General features: G+C 43.1%; 1 protein-coding gene across 14 annotated transcripts in view; it reads right to left on the bottom strand.

Annotated features, from left to right (window-relative positions):
* The window catches only part of STAU1 (staufen double-stranded RNA binding protein 1), a 53,626-nt gene extending 44,650 nt beyond the window's left edge, over positions 1-8,976 (bottom strand). For 6 of the 14 annotated variants that reach the window (XM_081292647.1, XM_081292636.1, XM_081292645.1 and 3 more), the window contains exon 1: positions 8,639-8,779. The gene's annotated coding sequence lies outside the window, so the exon portion shown is untranslated. Of the gene's footprint in view, positions 1-4,915; positions 4,982-7,953; positions 8,611-8,638 lie in introns of those variants that run through there. The other 8 variants (XM_081292638.1, XM_081292648.1, XM_081292637.1 and 5 more) reach the window with 6 other exon arrangements.
* Between the last annotated feature and the right edge of the window lie 461 nt (positions 8,977-9,437).

Raw genomic sequence — 9,437 nt, forward strand, 5'->3', positions numbered from 1 at the left:
GTCTAAATTATTTCAGAAATAAAATCATGAGCTCTCATCTGTTCTCTAGTATCTTAATAGCTTAGATTCTTTTTATTGTAAATAATATCTAAAATGTCCTCAAAAAGTTTCAGATTTCAGAGCATTTCAGATTAGAAAGCTCAATCTGTAAATCTATGAATAAGTTCCTAAAATCTGAAAAATTCTGAAATCTGAAAACATTTCTTCTCCCAAGCATGTCAGACAAGGTATATCCAACCTGTACTAACAATTTTCCAATCTAGACCTCACAGTTGTTCCATAACCTTTCTTATCCAAAACTGACATGAAGAGAACCAAAAAGAGTCTTGGAGCCCAAACAAATACCTAAGCCCACAAAGCACAGTGAACGCAGGCCTTGCTCTGCTAGGCCCAACAATTATTTTAAGTTTGCATATCTAATTTTTTAGCCAAAAGCAGAAAAAAATTAGAATAGAAAATGTAGTTGCTGCCAGGTGCAGTGGCACATGTCTGTAATCCCAGCGGCTCAGGAGGCTGAGGCAGGAGGATCACAATATCAAAGCCAGCCTCAGCAACTCAGCAAGGCCCCATGTAACTTAGTGAGACCCTGTCTCAAAATAAGATATAAAAAGGATTGGGGGCAGGGGTGGGGGCTCAGTGGTAGAGTGCTCGCCTAGCACGTTCAAGGCCCTGGGTTCAATCCTCATCACATTAAAAAATGAAGGTACTGCATCCAACTATAACTAAAAAAATCAATATTAAAAAAATGGGGGGATGTAGCTTGGTGGTTAAGGGGCCTTGGGTTCAATCTCTGGTACCAAAAAGAATACGCAGCTGCTAGAGTCATACCCAACTAATGACAGGGAGAAGAAACAACTGTCATCAATAACAGCAAAAGAGGATAAATACAGAAAGTCTACAACCATTTGAATCTCAAACATCTTTCCCCATAGCAGACACTGATATATTACATTCGTGCTTCTGTGAGCAAACCCATTTTTAGAAATCTCCCAGTCAATTTCAAAAGAAAATACAAACCACCATGATTATTAATAAAATACCTATGTAGCACTTACTCAAAGCAATGCCAGAGGTAAGAAAGACTACAGGAAAGTCCAGTTCCCTTAGTTCCCATTCAAGAAGGCATACGAGAATGCAAGAGAGTGAATTAATTCACTGCTTTATTCACATCAACACCTGCTGTTTGCAGGCTCTACTCTAGGCTCTGGACAAAGACATGTGCACAAATAAGACACAGTCCCTGTCCTCGTGGAATTTGTATAAATAAAACCTTGAACCCAATACAAATTTTTAAAATAAGTAATCCCAGTAGCACTCTAATTAGTAACAAATACTTTATAATACATATCACCTCATAACTGAAAAAGACACCTAACACCATAAAAGCTCCCTGGCTGTGAACAGTAAGTTTAGGAGAAGAGCGAGCCGGCTGGCACACCCTGCAGGGCATGATGGAAGATGCCTGACAGGGATCTGAGTTGGCTCCCAACTCCACCACTCAAAAATATACCTCAGCAAGTTAGATGTAGGCTCAACTTTTTAATATATAAAATGGAGCTACCACCATCAATTGCATAAGATTACTAAAGTAGTAATCACATGATTCCTGGGTGGATTAACTGGTAATGTAGGTGAGATGCAACTATGACATACCACACTAAAGTGAGCTGTTACACATTACTTTATTAAGTTACACCATAACTGATATAAAATGTTACTAGTAAAGCACATTAAAGTACTCTATTAAGAAAAAAATGTAGCAAATTTTAGAAAGGATCTCATACAAAAATATTATTTTACTTTACTCTTTTTTATGGTTAGTGCTTAAATAAATTCTCAACAGAGAAATCACTAATCTAGCAGTAGTCACAGCTAAATATTACAGACTATACAGGTTTACCCTACTACAAACCAAAAGGACACTTTATTTACCTATCTCTATTTGATTGTCATCTAGGTAAAGGGTCAGAGAGCCTCAATGAGCAGGTTGGATAAATTGCACAACAAAGAATGTAAGCTTCCAAGCATAATCAAACTTATCATTGCATATAAATTATCTTCTTTGGGACGGCGGACTGCCTAGCATTCTGCATAAGATCACAATGGTTGGGGCTGGGGATGTGGCTCAAGCGGTGGCGCGCTCGCCTGGCATGAGTGCGGCCCGGGTTCGATCCTCAGCACCACATACAAACAAAAGATGTTGTGTCCGCCGAGAACTAAAAAATAAATATTAAAAAAAAATTCTCTCTCTCTCTCTCTCCTCTCTCACTCTCTCTTTAAAAAAAAAAAAAAAAAAAAAAGATCACAATGGCATCAATAAACAATGGTCCTATTTATCTCAGGGTGGAATCTTCAAAAGTAGAAAAGTCATGCCTTAATTAATTTTAATCCATAGAAAGCAGGACTTTGGAAAAAGGAAAGATGTGAGAGAATGACACAAGACCCAGTGAGGTCTTAAAACTCATCCCTGAGTGAAGACAATATTCTAACAACCTAAGCAGCATTATCTGCTTGCTTCATGACCAAGAAAGACACATTTCCAACACCTTTTTATGATTGAGACACATTTAGCTTCAATTGTGGTTAAACATAGAATGGAATCTCATACACCATCTCCTAAAAGCACAAACCCAAAGGTAGATTTAATTTCACTGACCCAGACTTTCAAAAGTAGCCCTGAGGGACAACTGCCTGGTGAAGAACCAGAGGGACTGCTGGTTCAGGAGACCATGGCTTCAAAGAAAGTAAAAGAGAAACTGTTTAGGAAGCAATTCAATACTAAACAGGACGTTGCCTTAAGCACCATTAGCTGGGAGTTAGATCTTAGAAACAGCTGGGAAGTAAAGAGGGCAACAAACACCTATCCTACAAAGTTAACTGGAAACTTAGTTCACTCTTTTCCAATAAAGCAAAGTATGATAATTCAAAAGAAACTCATTTCCTTAGCAGCAACCTTGACAATAGTCAATAATAATTTTCAACTAATTTCAATGATGAATTATAATAATTCAGGAGAGAGCATCCTTCAACCAAAGTTATTAAAATATCCTCCCTCCACACACAAACCTGTGAATCAGCTTTAAAGTTTTATCTTAAACTTTTCACACAACAAACAAAAGGGCCGATTTAAAACATTGAGTATTACCTAAGCAGACCTTCTTTCAAATTGACCTAAGGTTCCAATGAACAAAGTTCATCCTGGGAGGAAAAAAAACTTTATCCCAGGGCAGCCAGGGTTGCACTGGTGATAAGCAGAATCCATTATCCTAGACAAAAGCAGCCAAGCAAGATCAGAGAGGTAGCACAATTAGAGCTACAGCTGCACAGAAAGGGCACTGGCTTTGGAGCTCGACCAACCTATGCTCTGGCACTAACACCTGGTGGCACAGGACCCTGCCCAGTGACTTGGCCACTCAAGGGCCTCAGTATCCTTACTCTGCAAAGATGCTTGTAGAGTATTAGAAATACAACATAAGGGGTCTACTTCAATCCTTAGTACAAAAGAAGGCTCGATGAAATGCAGCTTTTATATTAGATAAATTCAACTTGATCTTTTAGATTCCTTTTCTGCATGGAATAACCCTCACCCTGTAATTCTAATTCTAACCTGGCACATGGTAAGAGCTCAATAAACAGTAGCAAATATTACCCATCAAATTCACAAATGTTGTTCTCAATCAAATAAACATCCATAATATAAATTATAGCTACATACTACTTGTAAAAAAAATTTTTATATTGGAACAGAGAACATGCTGACTAAAATCAACCCACTCAATGGGTGACCAATCCCACAGCTCATCAAATACAGAGGCAACCTAGTGAGGGCTTAGTCCTTCACAGTCACTTTCATTTAGGGGCAAGACACCAGGGGCCTTAAATAGATTTCATAGCCTTTATAGTCTGGCCTACATGACAAAAAAACTTCTATTGTCATATAACAAAATGGCCAGTTTTGCTTCCATTACTGTTATAACCCCATAGTTATTCATACTTCTTTCCCAAATTAGATCTTCGATTAAACAGAAGCCAGGTGGGTTACAGATTTAATATTTAGAAGTCTAATTTTTAATCAAAAGCAAATACTTCCTTGGGTAGATTTTTCCACTTTTGTTTTCAGTTAATACACTTTGAGGGAGTTCCTTAACTATTGCACTTAACAAAAAAGTTGAACTTTACATTTACTCCCAGAAAATAGGTTATCAAGAGAGATTTGGTTTCTACCTCCACTAACCTGGTGACATTACTTTTACATCAATCTGATTCACTACTAAGGGAATGTAAATACTCAAAAAATGTTATTTCCTATTTAGCTCTTTTTAAAATAATAGTTTTCTTTACAGTAAATTTTTAATTCAGAGCATTAAGTTGTTGACAAGAAAGATAACCAAGCCATCCACCCAGTGGCATTTGATAAGATCAATAGAGCTATATATTTATAATCCTATTATATCTTTAGTAGGTGAGAACAAAGGATTTGGTCAACAAGACTTAAGCTTTGGGGACTGGGGATGTGGCTCAAGTGGTAGCGCGCTGGCCTGGCATGCGTGCGGCCCGGGTTCGATCCTCAGCACCACATACCAACAAAGATGTTGTGTCCACCGAGAACTAAAAAATAAATAAATATTTTTAAAAAATTCTCTCTCTCTCTCTCTCTCTCTCTCTCTCTCTCCTCTCTCTTTAAAAAAAAATATTAAAAAAATAAAAAAAATAAAATTCCTTGTCAGATAGAAAATTCCAAAAAAAAATAAAAAATTAAAAATTAAAAAATTTAAAAAAAAAAAATCCACCTGTAGGGACTGGGGTTGTGGCTCAGTGACCAGAGTGCTTGCCTAGCATGTGTGAAGCACTGGGTTTGATTCTCAGCACCACATATAAATAAATAAAATAAAGGTTAAAAAAAAAAAATACACACCGTCTTATTGGGGACAACTCCGGATGAAGAAGCAGTTTTGTGATTATACCCGGAATAACTGATGGTTCCTTCAAAAATGAGGGAAAACGTTCCATGAGTCATGTTCACTTCTAAACTTAAAATAATTTGTATATAAATGGGCTTTCTGGCTGAATCTTAAAAAGAGAGCAATTTATTCTGAAGACACTATATTTATGGTAACAATTCTAAACACTTAAAAACTTTTACTTCAAGTCTTAGCTTAAACAAGTTTTTAAAATGTTTATGTCCTTACTGGATATTAAATTTGGGCTTTTTTCCTAAATTAATTTTAAGAGTCATATCCCTCCCCACCTCCCAGGTTGTAATAACTAAAACATAATGTATAACATTTCCACTGTAATTGATCAAGCTCAAATGTAAATCTACAGAGCTGAAATAACAATGTTACAGGTCTAAATGCTGGAAACTTTTTTTTTTTTTTTTTTAAAGAGAGAGTGAGAGAGGAGAGAGAGTGAGAGAGGAGAGAGAGTGAGAGAGAGAGAATTTTTAATATTTATTTTTTTTCTTAGTTCTCGGCGGACACAACATCTTTGTTGGTATATGGTGCTGAGGATCGAACCCGGGCCGCACGCATGCCAGACGAGCGCGCTACCGCTTGAGCCACATCCCCAGCCCGCTGGAAACTTTTAATGACTAGAAATTTAAAAATTCAGTAACAATGGCAAACATTTATAGTATTCCTGTTAATTACCATTCTAAAAGGTATTTCTTCTCAGACAAGAAAGAAAATATGAACACCTATGCTTGTGATTTCATACTATTGACAAAAATTAAGGTTTCATTTATACTTAGTAAATTTGTTGTTTGTAAATTATACAGATGGGGAATCTTTGGGGAAAAGTTCTACAACAAAAAAAAATTTTAAATCAACTATTCTTTGCTAAACACTTAATCTAAGGTAAAAGCAATATATTTACACAACTACTACAAAGAAACTGCAAGTTTTCATTATGAATTATTAATTGTAGTTTAACTATGACCCAAAGCTACTTTTTAAAGTGGCTTAACACATAGGTCTCCACCAAAACAAAATTAGGGGAATCTATTTCTGATTGCTTTTCAACTGGTCATACACAGCTCAAGAAGTGTTGCTTTTGTGCACAAATAAACAAAATCAAATTCTGGATGACTGAAGAGAGGAAAGCACTGAATCAAGAGCCAACTCAAGGGCTGGGGATGTGGCTCAAATGCGTGCGGCCCGGGTTCGATCCTCAGCACCACATACCAACAAAGATGTTGTGTCCGCCGCGAACTAAAAAATAAATATTAAAAAAAAAAAAAAAACTCTCTCTCTCTCTCTCTCTCTCTCGTCTCTCACTCTTTAAAAAAAAAAAAATTAAAGAAAAAAGAGCCAACTCAACTACACAACGCCCCCCCCAAAGTAATTACATATAAACCTGAGATGAGAATTCCAGCAAAATAAATAAATAAACACCACCAGAATACTAATTTTTGTAAAAGGTTAACAGCCTGGAGCAATTTGGTAAAAGTCAAAATCGTTAATATTGTAACTTGGTATTTAGGATGTTTCAAAATAATCCAGTTTAGGGGAAGGAGCACAACAGGAAATAAGACTCATTAGCTATGAGTTAATAATTGTCAAGTTGAGTGACCAATACATAAGGTCCTCCATAGTATTTGACTTTTGTATATTTTACATAATAAAAAAGTTTTGAAAAAACTTTTGTTATATAGTGTATCAACACCACTTCCCTGGCACCACTGTAATTCGTAAATATGGCAGAAGGTAGGTTTCCCATTGTCAAGTGTTTACGTTTTTCAAGCAAAGGAGAAGCATCACACGGATGTACTCTCAGTCAGTCACAGGCTAAGGCAAGACCATGGCAAGCTCAAAGCCAGCTTGGTCAATTTAGCAGGACTCTGTCTCAGAATAAAATGGGGGGGGGGGGGGGTTATGGATATTAGTTCTGCACCACTGGGTACAATCCCCAGTAATAAGATGGGGGCCGGGGGAGTCATTTAAACAAAGATTTTAGACTAGAAAAATGATTTTAAACTAGAAACTATTTCCTGACTCTATCAGAAAATTCTAGGAAAGTGTCCAAAAAAGGATTATAGATAAGTGGTAGAGCACTTGCCTAGCATGTGAGAGGCACTGCATATAAATAAATAAATAAAAATAAAGGTCCATCAATAACTTAAAAAGAAAAGAAAAAGAGGACACAGCATCATTGAGAGATGGCTGTAAAAACCAATCTGAGTTCACTGAGGAAATTTACTGCCTAAAAGGATCCTAAGGTATAGGAGAATCACTCTCGACACTGCACACAGTTACACTCTGGTAAACCTTAACATCTACCAGTTGCGTTTCCTCAAAGATGGGTATACCTATGCAACTCTGTGTACTTAATATCCCACCTGTCACTGTGATGACCAAACTCCTCTCTCTGCACTCCAGCTGAATTTTTAGTTTTTACTTCAACAAGTAGCAATGTAATCTACATTTGGTAAGCACACGATTCTTCAATGATCAAAATCCAACAAAACTTCGTCTAAGTCTTTTTCCTCCATCCTATCAACAATTAAAGCTATAAGCAGAAGGGAAGAGTGGCCTTAGGAAGGTCCCCAACAACAGTGGCAGAGCAAACTGAACCGCGCATCTCGGCCGGAACAGAAGAAAACTTCCACACAAGCAATACTGCAACAGGGAGAAGGGGCCAGGGCTTCAAAGGGAAGTCTGCATGCAGGAACGGAGGAGGAATCAAAGCCAAGTCGTGGCTTATAAAGTGAGAAATCAGGCAGTGCGTGAAAGGACATTTTTCTAACATGGTACACTCCCCTCCAGAGCCTGACACTCAGCGAGTGTTTCAGAAAGGTCTGCTGAACTCAAGGGAAGCTTCTGCCAGCAACTTTCCCAGAAATGGAATGACAACGAGAAGCTGGCTGATGGCAGAAACGGGGACAGGTCGCTCCTACCGCGGGAGCCGAATACCTGCAGTTGGTCAAACAGAGACGATGGAAATAGCAGCATGTACCTTTTACCGCCCGCCTGCTACGGAGCGTCCCGGTGGAGCCGGAGCGAGCACAACACAAAGCCGGCGCGGGCGGCGGGCGGCGGGCGGCGGGCGGGCGGGCGAGCGCGTTCCTGCCCCAGGAGCCCACCGCGCAGGTAGGTCCGCTTCCGTCCGCGCGGCCCCCGCCGCACACCTCCGTATCGCTCGCAAACCCCGCGGGCGGTGTGCCGGGACGCGCAGGGGTCTGGCGCTCCGATCAGCGCTCCACACGCCCCACGTCGCTGGACCCAACAGCCTGAAGAGGCAGCCGCGGCGCGAGCCCTCTTCCGACGCGGCACAAAGAGTTCTCGATGGCCGCATCTGCACCCCGCTGGACACCTGGAGCGCGCACCCACCGCGCCGCCGGCCCGAGCCGGGAGGTCTGCGCGGCGGGGACCCCGCCCGGAGCAACTTCGCCTCGGCGCGCGGGCCGAGGGGGCCGAGGCGGCCGCGGCACCTGTTTCTGGTCCGAGCCGGAGAGGAGGAACGAGGGCGCCGGGCAGGGGGCGCAGCAGGACCCGCCTCCTCCGGGAAGGCCCCGCGGGCGGGGACGCGCCTGGGAAGCCGGGCGCGCGCCCGCCGAGGCCTAGCCCACCCGCCGCCCGCCGCCCCGCGGCCGCGGCGCCCGCGCGGGCCCCGCCAGGCCCGGCCCGGCCCGCCGCCTCACCTGGCTGCTGCCCCGAGCTCGTCCCCCGGCCGGCGGTCCTGGGCGGCGGCGGCGAGGAGGGGAAGGAGGAAGGAAGAGGAAGAGGAGGAAGGGACGGAGGGAGGGAAGAGGCGGAGTGGCCGCGGAGGAGGCGGGCGCCGCCGGGCCGGGGGTCAAAGGAAGGGGGAGCCGAGAGAGACGCAGCGGCCGCCGGCGCAAACGCTGAAGAGTCGCTCGGGCGCCCGCAGCCCGGCAGGAAGTGACGGGGGAGGGGCCGGCGCACGCCCCCGGCCCCCGCCCGCCTCCATGCCCGGCCCCACCCCCCACCCTTGGCGGAGACCACAAGTCCCGGCGGGCACTGCGCGGAGCCTGCGTTCGCAAGGCACGCTGGGAGCCACGGAGGGGCGGGCCGCGAAGCCTGCTGGGAGTTGTAGTCCGGCTAGGAGTCGCGCGCTGCTTGTGGGGACCCAAAGCGCTGCCCGGACCGCGGGCCTCCCCGCCCTCCCTGACGCTTCCTGCTTCCTTCCGTCCGTCAGCCCTTTTCTCCTTTCTCAGCCACTACTTTCTCCCCGCTCCCAATCCCTTTTTCCGCCTTCTGTACAGTTTGTTAAACGCCTGTTATGTGTAAGGATGGTGCTGCTCGAAGAACTGAGACTGGAGAGAAGAGACAAAAATCCCTGCCCTCGTGGAGCTTCCGTTCTAGTGGGGGAAACAGGGCAAATAAAATCAGCTGCTACGTGAGACAGAAAGCGGAAGTGCCAGCTCGCTGCTGCTTTGGCCCAGCCCTAGATAACCTCGTCGTCTCTTAGCAGCTCTCTTG

The sequence above is a fragment of the Spermophilus citellus genome, assembly GCF_964194105.1.
Source record: "Spermophilus citellus genome assembly, chromosome: 4".
Taxonomy (NCBI): domain Eukaryota; kingdom Metazoa; phylum Chordata; class Mammalia; order Rodentia; family Sciuridae; genus Spermophilus; species Spermophilus citellus.